The sequence below is a fragment of the Carlito syrichta genome, unplaced genomic scaffold, assembly GCF_000164805.1.
Source record: "Carlito syrichta isolate Samal-C Ts95f unplaced genomic scaffold, Tarsius_syrichta-2.0.1 Scaffold305658, whole genome shotgun sequence".
Taxonomy (NCBI): Eukaryota; Metazoa; Chordata; class Mammalia; order Primates; family Tarsiidae; genus Carlito; species Carlito syrichta.
In genome coordinates this window covers 1,046,265-1,060,592 of record NW_007249754.1, presented here as the reverse complement: position 1 = coordinate 1,060,592, position 14,328 = coordinate 1,046,265, and positions in this window count along the sequence as shown.

Below are 14,328 nucleotides of genomic sequence, written 5' to 3'. Positions count from 1 at the left end.
GCCAGGATGGTGGCACATGCCCGTAGTCCCAGCAACTTGGGAGGCTGAGATGGGAGGATTGTTTGAGCCAAGAGGTTGAGGCTACAGTGAGCTGTGATCATGCCACTGCACTCCAGCCTGGGGGACAGAGTGAGACCCCAACTCAAAAAAAAGTATTAGTTTAATAACAGAGTTTATTCTATGCTTCATATGTAATCTCCCCAAATTCCAGATGTGGAACCAGATGCCCATGCCCCTTTAGATTGATGCCTTAATCTTTCATGAGAAAGGGGTGCTGAGACGGCACCCTCCAAGCCTGAGCCCACCTCTCAGCTCCACAGACAGGGAGGATCTCAGTCCTGTTTTGACCAAAGACTGGGATAAACCTCAGCTGTATGTTGGTTCGCAGCCTCAAACCATGTTTCCAGAGCTCGGCTGGATGTGTGTGGTCTGCACTCACCAGACCCATGCACTCAGTGCCCCGAGAGCTACACCTGACCATGTTCACGGACACACTAACAAAATAGACACTATCAGTCCTCCTCACCCAGGTCTTCTGATTTTCTGAACTCCTGATAAAAGGCAGAGCTCAGCAGCTTTGATCCAATCAGTCTGTGTAGCCAGTTTTCTACTGGGTCTCAGAGATTCTAGGAGGCCAAGAGAGAGATTCTGGGCAGCTCCCAGGTGATTCTAGGCATCAGCCCAGGACCCACTAATTCCCAGAACTCTGTAGCCTCTTAGGCGTAGACATTCTTTCATTAGAAAGAGTTCACTGCCACGGTGGTGCCCGTCTTTGAACAAAGACCTGGGTCTAACATAAGGTAATGGGTCTCCCAAGGTCACCCATTCTTTATCCTACAAAATTCCTGACTCCTAGAAACTTGCAGGTTCCTGGCACCCTCCTAGGCTCTGCAGCATGAACTATTCTGCCTGGACTCCAGAAGAGTCCAGCTTTCACATTGAGGATGGCCTCTAAGTGACCAAATTATGCCTAGAAGGAACCCACAAGCAGTCATAACTAGAAAGTCCCTTTGCTTTGCTCCTGATCTTACCAGGCTTCCCAATGAAGCTGGACATTTTCAGGTCATAAGAGAACCCTCTTCCTCTCTGACTCTGTCCCTCCCCAATCTCCCATTGAAATCTAGAATGCCCTTGCTTCTGTAGTCTGCCATGTGAAAACTTACACCTTCTAGCCCTCGATCCTTCGGGGAGGTCAGCAGGGGGAGGAAGAACCCCTGTGGTCAGACTGGTAGGAAGGAAGAGAAAAGACAATCTCACTGGGCAGTAACAGCATAGCCCCCTCCATGAGTAAGCTCCCCTGAAACACCCTCTGGCTAGCTTTGAATTAAGTGGGATCTGCCCAGTTCCCTCAAGGGCCCCGCACCCTTGGAGCCAAAGGCAGTGCCCTCATCTACCAGCCCTCCCCAGAGTCTCCCTTTATAGGTGATTCCAACCCCTGCTAAAACTCTCCTCTTTTTTCATCTATTATGTAATCATGCTATACTGTCTTTTCATTCATTTTCCTGTCTTCCTGCTAACGCAGGAAGCTTTCTTGACGTCTAGAGATGTGTCTTACACAACCTTGCAGCCCCTGTGCCTGACACTATGTCTGACATATTAAAACGTCCTCGATAAATATTTGTAGAAGGAAAGAGGAAAAGAAGAAAGAGAAAAAAGATAGGAGGGAGACCTGGAAGTTTATTGTTTTCAGAAGCACATTGAATAAGGTCTGGCTAATACCCTGAATGTTGGTATCGGGATTCACAAATATTTGGGCAGCCTAGAAGGGTGAGGCAAAACCAGCAAGATGAAATGTAACACCAGTCCTTGTAAATACCTGCATCGGGTTCAAAAAATGAACAGAAGTTTAGCACAGACAAAAAAATAAATAAAGAACATAAAAGCTACCTTCAAATATTTGCAACTCTCTGGAGCAAGTCTGGTGTGTGTTGCTCCAGGGAGCAGACCTGGGAAGTCTGGCTGAAAGCCCAAGACAAGAAGACTTAGCAGCAGACGTCTGTGCGTTTGATTCATGCTAAGTACTGTGCCTGGCACATAGAAATGGTGGCTGTGGTCTTTGTGATCATTATTATTACAGTGTCATGGGGGACTATCGATTATTTATTATAGCTGTCCAACAGGCTGCCTTAGGAGGCACTGAGCTCCTATCCCTGGAAATCCAAGGTTATCACCGGGGAGCCACCTTCTGGGGTGTGTGTTGAGCTGATTCCTAACCTCTGGCCTCCTCCCTTCCTTAATCCTGTGATTCTAGGAGCAACGTTATGCATGTCCTGGGGAGTGGAGCGGAGCAAACTGTCTTTTCTATAAAGCTTTTGCACTCCTCACATTTATGGCGTGTGTCTCCTCCCTGCAACCCCTCTGAAGCGTCTCTTTGATGTTGGAAAATAAAATTGCTTTGTGTGAAAGTGTCTTTAATCCTATATAGATACAAATGCCTTGTATCTTTGGGGATATGCCAAATCGCTCTTAGTATTTCAGAGCTAATCTTATTAAAGAAAGCTCTGTTTAATCCCCACTGCTGTTTGCCAGAGATGTTGAATAATTCTGCACCTGTTCCTGTTGCCACTTTACCGTGCATGCTTCCTGAATTCCCTGGCTTTTGTTGTTTTGTTTTTTGTTTTGGAGTCAGAGTCCCACTCTGTCGCCCAGGCTGGACCTCCTGGGCTCAGGCTATCCTTCTGCCTCAGTCTCCAGAGTAGCAGGGACCACAGGCATGCGCCACCACGCCTGGCTGATTTTTTAATTTTTTTGTAGAAACAGGGTCTCACTATGTTGCCTGGGCTGGTCTCAAACTCCTGGGCTCAGGCAATCCACCTGCCTCACTTTCCCAAACTGCTGGATTACAGGTGTGCACCACCACACCCGGCCAGTATTTCCTGCACCTTTATAAGATTTGTTCTAGATTTCTTCATTAGTTAATGAAAGAAAAGTAAGGGGCAGGGGAAGCTTGTCTGATGTGATGAGTAACAAACGATCTGTTAACTATCAACTCAATTTAATTACTTATGATAAGCCATCAATATTGCTAAGAAAAATGAACTTCGTAAAGTAACTCACTGTTGTCTCTTCCCAAGCATACAGGAAACCCTTGTCCTTGATTAGACATAGTTTGTAGAATATCTTTTGTATATAAATGTATATTTTCTATATTTATATATGTGTGTATATGTGTAGATTTATAGATAGATATCTACACACACATATATCTTCACATACACACACACATACAGTCATGCACCACATAATGACATTTTGGTTAACAACAGAAGACTTACATAATAGTGGTCCCACAAGATTATAATACTTTTTTTTTTAAGAGACAAGGTATCACTATATTGCCCAGGCTGATCTCAAACTCCTGGCCTCAAGCAATCCTCCTCCCTCGGTCTCCTAAAGTGCTAGATTGCAGGTGTGAGCTATTGTGCCCAGTTGAATTTATAATACCATATTTTTACTGTACCTTTCCTATATTTACATATGTTTAGATGCACAAATACTTACCACTGTGTAAAAATTTCCTACAGTATTCAGTACCATCACATGCTGTATAGGTGTGTAGGCTAGGAGTTATGGGCTACACTTTCTAGCCCAGGTACGTAGTAAGCCATCCCATCTAGGTTTGTGTAAGTACATTCTGGTGCTCACACAGAGACAAAATCACCTAACGACACTCTTCCCAGAACGTATTCCCATCATTAAGCGACACATGACTGTCTATATGTCAGTCAAAATGAACTGACCAGCTCCCTCCCTCCAAAGCACTCCCTGATCTCCTGTATTGGAAGCTGTCAGTAGATGATCCATGAGCCAGTCGCCCACGCATTCGTTGTGTCAAATATTGATCAAGCTTCTATTAGGTGCCAGGCACTATTCTAGGTGGTGGGAATACAATGGTGAACAAGAAAGCAAGGTTCCAGTTCTCAAATATACAGACCAGTGACCATGGTATGTGCAGGAATGACACAGATATTATAAGAAAAATAAAACAGCATGATAAGATACATCATGATGGGGATGTAGCAGTTTTAGATCAGTTTTTCAGAGAAGACCTCACTGGGGAGGTAACATTTGAGCTGAAACTTCAGGGGAAGGAGCCAGGCATTGGAAGATCTTCAAGTGGATGAGGAACTTTGTAGAGAATGGGAAGGGCAAACGGAAAGGTCCCAAGGGAAAAAGAGGCCATAGAAAGGGGAGGAGGGGTCCCAGGAGGGCAGAAGAGGAAGTAGGGCCAGCATGGGCTGGCCTCGCAAAAGGAGATCCTTCAAGGGGAAGTGGAGGCCATTGGAGGATTTTAAGCCATGGAACAATATAGTCTATTTTATGTTTTTAAAAGATCCCCTCTGAAAGGGACAATGTCAGGAGAGGGAAGGGGAACACAAAACATCAATAAAGATGCCCAATCTGAAACCATGCAAAGTGGGGACCAAAGGAAGACTCAAACTTTACCTGTACGAAGACCACTTATGTACCTAACCCTGAATTGTTCCCCACATCTTTTAAAAAAAAATTTAAATTAAAAAGAATAAAAATAAGGCCAGGCTCGGTGGCTCAGCCTATAATCCCAGCGCTTTGGGAGGCCAAGGCAAGTGGATTGCCTGAGCCCGCGGGTTCCCAGACCCGCCGGGGCACCTTGGCGAGTCCTCGGCTCTACAGTAAATCCAAAATTAGCCAGGCATGATAGCGCACCCCTGTAGTTCCAACTACTTGGAAGGCTGAGGTGGAAGGATCGCAGGAACCCAGCGAATCGAGGCTGCGGTGGCCAGGAGCAGCCACTGCACTCCAGTCTGGGCGACAGAGTGAGGCTCCAACTCAAATAAATAAATAAATAAGATCCCCTCTGAAGAATGGATTATTGGAAAGCAAGAGTCAAAGCAGGGAGACTTGTAGAAAATCCTGGATTACACAAGGATGATTGCAGTGGTGGTAGAAAGAGGAATGGATTCAGGATACTTTGGGGGAGAGAATCAAGAAGCATTACTGATTGACTAGCAGGCTTGGGAGAATGGAGGAGATGCTTCTTCATCTGAGTGCTCAGGGAGTTACAGCAGAGGTTCCCAAACTTTCTTGGTTCAGGGCAACTTTAGTGTCTCAGTAAACTTTTCACAGTGCCCCTAGGACAAAAGAGATCCCTAAGGGTTTCACTGATTAAAAAGTTATATCCAAATAACTTCATGTGTCTCACCCTTGCATCACATATTTATGTCACTATTTAATACACAGAAACTGAAGGGAAAATAAGGCTTTTAGTTCATTCTTAAATAGCCACTGTACAATTTCTTTTCTTTCTCTTTTGATTAGTTGAGACACTCTCCAGAAAACAAAAGTCAGATTAGCAAAAGGAAAACAAGCAGAATTGTATTAACTCATCTGTACCCATCACATGAGAGAGACCTCCACTCGAAGTATTTTGCTCTTAAGTCTTGGGAGTCTTGATTAAATAGTATTTTAGCAAAAAGTCATAAATCCTATATAATGACAAGACAAAGGAGAGAGCAATTCCAGTCTTTTAAAAGGTGGGAAAATGTGAGAAGATAGTAAAATCTGTTCTCAGAATCCTCTGGTGTCTTGCAGTGCCTTCTCTGGGCCAAGAAGCAAATACTTCCTCCAGTAGGAAGGATTTATGTCAGGCAAGCAGAGGCTGAGGCAGAGTGCTTTCCTGCATTTTCAGTGTCTTTAACTTAGCACTCCTCAGTATTTTAGAGAGAAATTGTTTTTGTTTTCTTCACCACAGTGATTTACTAACAGACTGTGTGTGCCCACTGGCATTGCCCAACTTCTCAAATCTTGGGATCACATTGGACATGTCCACCCTCATTTCCTGTTCCACACGGATTTTTGCATGGTCCTTGCGTTTTATCTCAACAACTGCCAAAAACCCAGCTTTCCAAAATATGCCGTCCTTGGAAGGAATATAGTGTAATCTAAAGTTAGTCGTTCACACAATGTCCAAAAGATGCTGAGTAGTGCTATTTCCCTCAAAAATGTAAACGACACTGTGTCATCCCTATGAGTTTTCTGCAGTGCCCAGAAACCTAGGTGCACAGATTGGTGACACCATTAAGGATGGGGTGGGGTGGCAGAAGAGGCACTGGAGGCGAGGGTTGCTTGAGTTTGATTTGCTGTTGAAAGTTCAAAGAAATCGACTAACTGCAGAAGAGACACATGCTACAAAAATTCTATCAAATGTTAGTATGGAAAAATATCTATTTTCCAGTAATGCTAAAAAATATGGTTTCCTTTGCCTAATTTTTTTGATAACTAAACAGAAGACATTTTCTTTCAGCTGTGATTGTTGAAAACTCTCTTGGCTTGGACCCAGTTTACTCCCTGACATTGTAAGTACTAAACCACGAGCCTAACTGGGCACTGTTGTCCCAAGTCTGAAGACTCCACAGTTCTGATTTCAAAGCATTCTTATTGTTCTCCCTGGAAGCCACTCTGTGCTTCTAGAAATGGCAATGTCAAAATGCACATGAAGTGGATTTATTTTCCTACAGGAAAAGCATTTTCAATGCGTTGTGTTTCCCATCAAGAATATGGCATTAAATATATTCTAGACGTTAGCAATGGGGCGTTCAAAGAAATATTCATTCAGGATTAAAATCTTTTCTCTACAAACTCTGAAATACAAGAAGTTCTGAAAACTGACAGTCTTTTTGATAAGTTTGTGGTAATCTCATCTGGCCACAAAACCCGACCTTCTAGAACTCAATTGGAAGCAAAATCCAACCCAAACCAAAGTGGGACTATTTAAAGTTTTTCTTTATCCCATTTATGGTAAAAATTTATATGTTTGCTGCAGAAATACTAATGAGACTTACCACAAAGTGCTGCCCCAGGCCCCTCTAGGGGTGTTACATATTTACAACAGATCTGATATATCTGAATTCCACAACATAACTGCCCCCAAAGGTTATGAACAAGGGATAATCAGCCTTAGAAACATGACATAGGAAGGCGTCTAGAGATCTTCTAAGTCAATCTGTTAATTGTCTAGAAACATATGGCACAGAAGCAGAAGATGTGTTCAAAATCACATAGTTTGGATCTTAGCCAAGACAGTGCAATTTCTATTGCCACCAGCCACCCAGCACCCTGAGAGGTGGTCCGTACGTGTGTTCCTGTGTGTTGACACACTGGCATCTCAGCATACTCTTAGTGCAGATAGGGCACACTCAAAAATACCCATCTACTAAGATCCTAAGTTGAGCTGTCTAAAATGCAATATGTCATCTCTACAACAGCTAGCAATAATCCTATTCTGTGGCAGATTATTTTGAATATTTGAAGAAGGTTAATAGAAAGTCTCTCTATATGACTCTTGAAAATTAGTGCAATAAACCTTTTACATGTAGATGTCTTTTCATCTAAATGAATTTCCTTTTAGCAAATAAGACATCTAAATATTATTTATTTGTTCCTTTAAATAATTGCCATTAAAGCTTCTAAATATTTGAAGGAATCCCTAAGAAGTTGAGTTGTAAAAATTGGAGAGAAGACATATGTTGCTTGTCTCCTCTTCCGTGGTGTGGTTTATCTAGCCTTCTGAGTTAGAAACCTAATATGGAATCCCCAAATCGTACTTAGTAGTACCTAAGGCCAGTTACCTCACTTCCGTGAGCCTTGGTCCTCTTAATTGGTTAATAGGATAATTATATTTTACCAGATTGTTGAGAATCTTTAAAAGAAAAAAAAAAGCGAAATAAAATACCCTTATTCTGTTTAGGCACATAGTAATTGCTAAACAAACGACAGAAACCCAACTTCTCCCTTCTCCCCTCTTCTCACTCTCTTTTTTTTTTTTTTTTTTTTTGAGTTGAAGTCTCACTCTGTCGCTCAGACTGGAGTGCAGTGGCTGCTACCAGCCACCGCAGCCTTGACCTGCTGGGCTCCGGCGATCCTTCCGCATCAGCCTTCCAAGTAGCTGGAAGTACAGGCGCACGCTACCACGCCAGGCTAATTTTTGATTTATTGTAGAGATGAGGTCTCGCCAAGTTGCTCGGGCAGGTCTCGAACCTGCGGGTTCAGGCAATTCACTCACCTCGGCCTCCCAAAGCGCTGGGATTACAGGCTGAGCCACCGAGCCCAGCCTTCTCTTTATTTTCTTTACCAACAAGATTTATTGTCTAACTAGAGGATGTGGAAGAGACTGTGAGAGGACTAAAGCCAGTAGGCAGGAAGGAAATCTGAGAAGGATCCCTAAGAAATGCTCTCCTCCAAAGAATGCGTGACAGTTGGCACTGGGGAAGAAATTGTACTCAGCAACAGCAGACCTGGGTCCAAATCCTAGCTTGGGTCACTTAATACTTGTCATTTGATTTCTCTGAACCTTAGTGTTGTCATCTATAAAATGGAGATGGTAGGCAGAAAAATAAAAACCTGTGAAATATTTCATAGAAATTTATTCTGAGCCATTATGAATGATCACAGCCTGGGGAAAACACAGCCACAAGAAGCCTTGAGTAAGTGTTCCTCAGACAGTTAGGTCACAACTGTTTTATATATTTTAGGGAAACAGAAGATACAGGCAAAGTTATGGAGGTCATACATTGGTTTGGCCCCGAAAGACAGGCTGTCTTGAAGCAGGTGCTTATAGGTCATAGGTGGATTCAGAGATTTCTCAATTTGCAGTTAGTTAAAGGAACAAAACTTTGGCTAAAAACATGGAGTCAGCAGAAAGGAATGTTTAAGTTAAGGACATGTGCTAATCGTCATGTGATACCACACCAGAGTAAGGCTGGGAGAAATGGATACACTGGGTCAGAGTCACCTATAGGGGTTCAATGTTTAACCCTTGCCTGGCATGGTTTTAGGTCCTATCCTGGCATCTTATTGCCACAAAGAATCTGCTTTGTTAGCCTTCTGATCTCTATTTTAACATTAATGCCAGTCAGTTGGGTCTAAACTGCAAAGGAAGTGGGGATAAAAGGCGTGTCTGACCTCCCTTCTCATCATGGCTGGGAACTCCGTTTTTAAGGTTTTTCTAGGGTTTCCTTGGCCGAGAAAGGATCTGTTTGTCTGTGGATGGGGCTTATGATTTTATTTTTTGTTTATAAGACTGTGTTTCCGCACAAGGCTGCTGTGATGATTAAATAGGTCACGTGATAACGTTTTGCAATCAAAGTACTTCACAGATAGTTAAAGCACAGAAAAGAATGGGAGCAATTCTCCAAATCTGGAAATAGAAAGTTTTCCTGATTTAAATAAAAGGAGAGGAGAGGGCAGAGGTGGCAAGTCATAGCTCAGTCAGTGTGCTATGATGCTGGGCAGAATTCTCGAACATTTCAGCATGGTGATCTTGGGAACACTTGGGAGAGGCGGTAAGCAGCAGGGATCCCTGGAGAACGAGTCAAGTGGGACTGCATCTCTCTGACCACCCCTTAGATGTGGGAGGACACCCGGAGGGAGTTGGGAGTCTCAGGGAACCAAAGAGGGGGGACTTCGGAGAGCCGGGGAGAGCTCAGAGAGCAGAGGAGAAGCAGGGGTTTACAGATCACAGGGGAAGGGTCTCAGGGAGCCCATGGAAGAAATCTTAGAGAGTAGAAGAGGAGGGGCCTCAAAAGCTTGGCCTAGCCAGCTGACCCTAGAAAGAGCTATTTTCTTCAAGGCCTTCTTGGGTGTTTTTGTTCGTTTGTTTGTTTATTTTCAGCAAAAATGTTTGTAGTAAGACACTTTTGTTCCCCACCTTGGGTCATGTCTGATGCTCAGAAAGATGCCAATTTTTTTCAAACTACTTTTTGTGTGTGTGAATTAAAGAACTGTAAACTCTTCTGTTTCCCTCTAAAACTGAGCCTCATTTCCTCATCTGTTAAGTGATAATTATGCCCACATGTGGGCTTGCTGTGAAGACTGACAGGGGCCCAGCACTGTGACTGGCACGGCACTGTGGCTGTCTTCCCCACAGCCTCTCTTGACTGATGGATGAAGATCAGCCAAGTGAGGGTCCTCAGATAACATTCTTGGGCCTTTCTAGTTTGACATTTGTGACAATTATTTGGATCAGGACACAGATGAGACAAAACTAGAAGGAATAGGAAATGGCGGCCAGTCAATAAAAAGTTACTTGAAGGACCTAGAGAAGTTGTGGGAAGGAGCCCACTTGCCCTTTTGGAGTGGGTGTTTGGAGCATGCTCACAGAATTGACAAAGTACCCTGTCCTCAGAGATAACACCCTGTGAGGGTACGTCATGACTGTGACCCCTGTGTCTACACAGTCAGCCTGGGCCTGGACTCGAGTTCTATTCTGGGCCACACATGTTAGAGCCCTTGGCCCGCTACAGCATAACCAGGCCCTAGAAACCCCAGTGTCTACTGAATGGTCCAAAGAACGATGAAAGGGAGGGGTCATGACTCCCACATTCTTTCAATAATTATTATTACGTACTGGGTAGTGGGCAGGGTTCTAGACACTTGGGCTACCTTGGCAAATAAAACAAAGATCGCTGCCCTCAGGAAGCTTACTTTCTAATGAAAGGAAAAAGACAACACACTTCACAAATAAAGTACTTAGTGTGTTAGAAGATGAGCAGTGCTCTGGGAATAAAGGAGAAAGCAGTGTAGACTAAGAGAGTTCGTAAGCGCTGGGGATGGGCAGGGACAGGACGCGGGGCAGAGGGACTGGCCTCATTGAGATCATCGGGGAAGGGAGTGAGGGAGGCAGTTGGACAGAGATCTGAGGGACAGGCCACCGGCACGGGTCCCTAGCAAAGGCCCTAAGGCGGGTAGGGGCCTGGCATGTTAGGAACAGCACCACCAGCCCAGAGCCGAGGGAGGGGGAGGAGAGGAGAGTAATGGGGAAGACATAGCAGGTGTCGAAAGGGTCTGACTTTCATCTGGGAGATGGGAGACATTGCAGGGAAGTGAGGGGATCTGACCCACATCCCATCCACTATGTGAAGAACAGACCTGTTAGGAGGTGTGATGGTTAATCTTATATGTCAGTTTTACTGAGCTGAGAGATGCCTACCTAGATAGCTGGTAAAACGTTATTCCTGGGTGTGTCTATGAGGGTGTTTCTGCAAGAGAGTAGATCTGAATTGGTGGACTGAATCAAGAAGATTCCCCTTCCCAATGTGGGCAGGCATTGTCCAATCTACGGAGGGCCCTGAGAGAACAAAAAGGCAGGGAAGGGCAAGTTTTTTCTCTCTCTTCTTGATCTGGGTCATCCATCTGCTCTTGCTCTTGGACCTCTGAGCTGCTAGTTCTCAGGCCTTCAGACTCCAGGACTTATACCAGGGGCCCTTTTCCCTACTTTTCAGGCCTTCGGCCTTGGGCTGAATTACACTACTAGGCTTTCCTGGTTCTCCAGCTTGACAGCAGATGGTGGGACTTCTCAGCCTCATAATTATATGAGCCAATTCTCGTAAGAAATCCCACTTATGTGTCTGTATGTGTCTTCTTGGTTCTGTCTCTCTGAGAACCCTGACTGATACGAAGGCAATTGCAGCCATGCAGGCAAGATGTGATGGTGGCTCAGAGCAGGAGGAATGTGGAGAGATGAGAGGAGATGAGATCTTCTGAAGACAAAGCCAGTCTGATCTCCTGGTGGGTTTGAAGTCCGTGAGAACTGAAGAGAAGAGTCTATGATAACCCCAACGACTGAGAACTCTGGAAAGGAAGAACAGGGTCTCAGTTTGGGCACGGTGAGTTTAAAATATCTATTAGACCCCCAAGAGACGGATGGAGGCTGCTGCAGCCAAGCCTGGAGTACTAGAGAAAAGTCTGATCACTACCTTCAGACATTGAAAAGGCGGTCAGGTTGAAGAGAAGTTAGAACCCTTCATCATGGTTCCCCCAGGACATAAAGGGACCAGTGAGGACCAGAAGTCAAAGTGAGAAAGACCGATTCCATCTGAGGACTCCTGAACCATAGCTGTCTGCAAATGGAATGAGTGGCTTCATACAGAACAGGAAGTCTTATGTTTATAGGAAACATCTTCCTGAAATCTTGACTGGGAGTTGGAAAATATGCTGACCCGTTATAAGCGGGTATTCTGTCCTGGCAAACCAAACATCACCATGAACATCCCTCGGGCCAGGCAGCCTTCCCAAGGAGGGGTACCAGCCTCCTGAGGATAAAGGAGTTCAACTCTGTCACTACCCAGGGACCATCATTTTCCCCAGGGCTCAGCCACCAGGACTCAGGCCAAAGGGCAGATAGATCCCAATCTCTAAACCTCTCAACTGGGCTACGGGCTATACCTAGAAAGGGTGGTTGGAAAGCACTCCCCATGCTATGAATTAAGGAATAGCATGGTGATACAAGGATAGAAAATTATCCGAAGAAGAAACATCAGGGATAAGGGTAACTCTGGCTAAACTGGTCTCAGAAAGACCCACCACGCACACTCACACACATCCACATGCACACATACTCACTTTCAGGGCTGGTTAGGAATGCATGAGCAATAGTAACAACACGCCTCCCGTTTGTGCCTGGTAGTACTTATATTTGCACACACTGCCTCACTGCACCCTCACAGGAGGTAGGTCCTATTGTTCTCAAAGGGTCACGGTCTGAGTCACAAGGTAGAGCCAAGAAGTTTACCCCACACACTGGGTATCAGGCTGCCACCGCTATATGTTCTGCCTATAGACTTTTTGTACAAATTTCTAGAAGAATTAACTGATGAGTGTCTATAACACAGTTGTTGTTGTTGTTGTTGTTGACTAGACCCTTTTTTCAAGACCTGATGAGAAAATAGGAAGAAAAAACCCATCACCCTGAATGACAGCATGTCATTGATAAATGCTCCCTGTGCTGTCCTGGGGACCAGCTGATTTAAACAGCTAAAAAATTCTGAGAGGTAGGGAGCTCTAAAGTGTAAGTCTTTGATGGAGTGGCCAGTGCCTGTGTGTGTTCCTCAACCCTCTCAGGGTAGGGCTGGACAGACCCACTGTCAAAAAAACCAGAGCTGGACAGCCATTAAGGCAGTGAAAACAGATTTTATTCGGGACTATTGCAACAGGAGAAAAGAGACCCCAATATAGAACTGGGCTCAATTCTGAATACGGCACTGGCAAGTGGGGATTTATTGCCAAGGAATAGCATGGTGATACATGGATAGAAAATTAACTAAGAGGAAACATCAGGGATAAGGGTAACTCTGGCTAAACTGGCTGACAGGATACTTGCTGAAGACATGCCCGGGTAATCAGACATCACCCAGGAGATGAGGGAAAATGAGGAACCCGATCAGATATCGAGGGTGATCAGGTATTGAGGGTGGGGTTTTCTTGCTAAACTGGCTTAGCAGGGTTCTTGCTAAAATTGGATTTTGCAAGGAAGCGTGTGACTGGGCTTGGGAGAAGCCTGGCTAAAGTTTGGTCAAGCAAAGAATCTGTCATTACTCTCTAATCGCTCTTGCTATCCCAGCTCTGGCTTAGGGGAAGGCATCAGGAGCGAGAGGAGGTGGTGTGCTGAGTCTTTCTGTCAAGATAAAGCTGGAGGGAGGGTGGGCACGAGGGCTTATGCCTGTAATTCTAGTACTTTAGAAGGCCAAGGCAGGAGGATTGCTTGAGCCCAGGAATTGGAGACCAGTCTGGGCAACATAGTGAGACCTTGTCTCTACAAAAAATCAAAAAAATTAGCCAGGCTTGTTGGTACATACTTGTGGTCCCAGCTACTTGGGAGGCTGAGGCAGAAGGATCACCTGAGCCCAGGAGGTCGTGGCTGCAGTGAGCCGTGATTGTGCCACTGCACTTCAACCTGGGTGACATTGTATTCCAAGCATATTAGAAAGCCACTGGCACGGTTTAAGCAACGGAGATCCTCATCTGATTTCTATTTTTATAGGAACACTCTTCGTAGAGAACCACCAGCAGGGCAGTGGGCAGCAGTGTCAGGAAGGCCATGAATCAGGCTAAAGATGCCATGTCCACTGCGGAGAGTCACAGTGCTGATGGAAGGAGTGGAAAGATTTTAAATCTATTTTTTAAAAGAATCACAGCCCTCTGCCTCCTTCCACCTTTAAGAAGTTTACACTGTTGGAAGAACAAACATGCAAACAAACTATTTAATATAGCAAAATAATTACTTTAATAGGCCAGGTGTGGTGGTATGTGCCTGTAACCCCAGCTGCTGTGGAGGCTGAGGCAGGAGGATTACTTGAGGCCAGGGGTTGGGGTTCAGTGAGACTTCATCTCTTAAAAAAAAAGTGTGTGAGCTGGGCTCGGGGGCTCAGCCTGTAATCCCGCGCCTTTGGGAGGCTGAGGTGAGTGGATTACCTGAGCCCGCGGGTTCGAGACCCGCCTGGGCAGCGAGACCTCATCTCTACATAATTAAAAAATCAGCCGGGCGTGTAGCGCATGCCTGTAATTCCCGGCTAC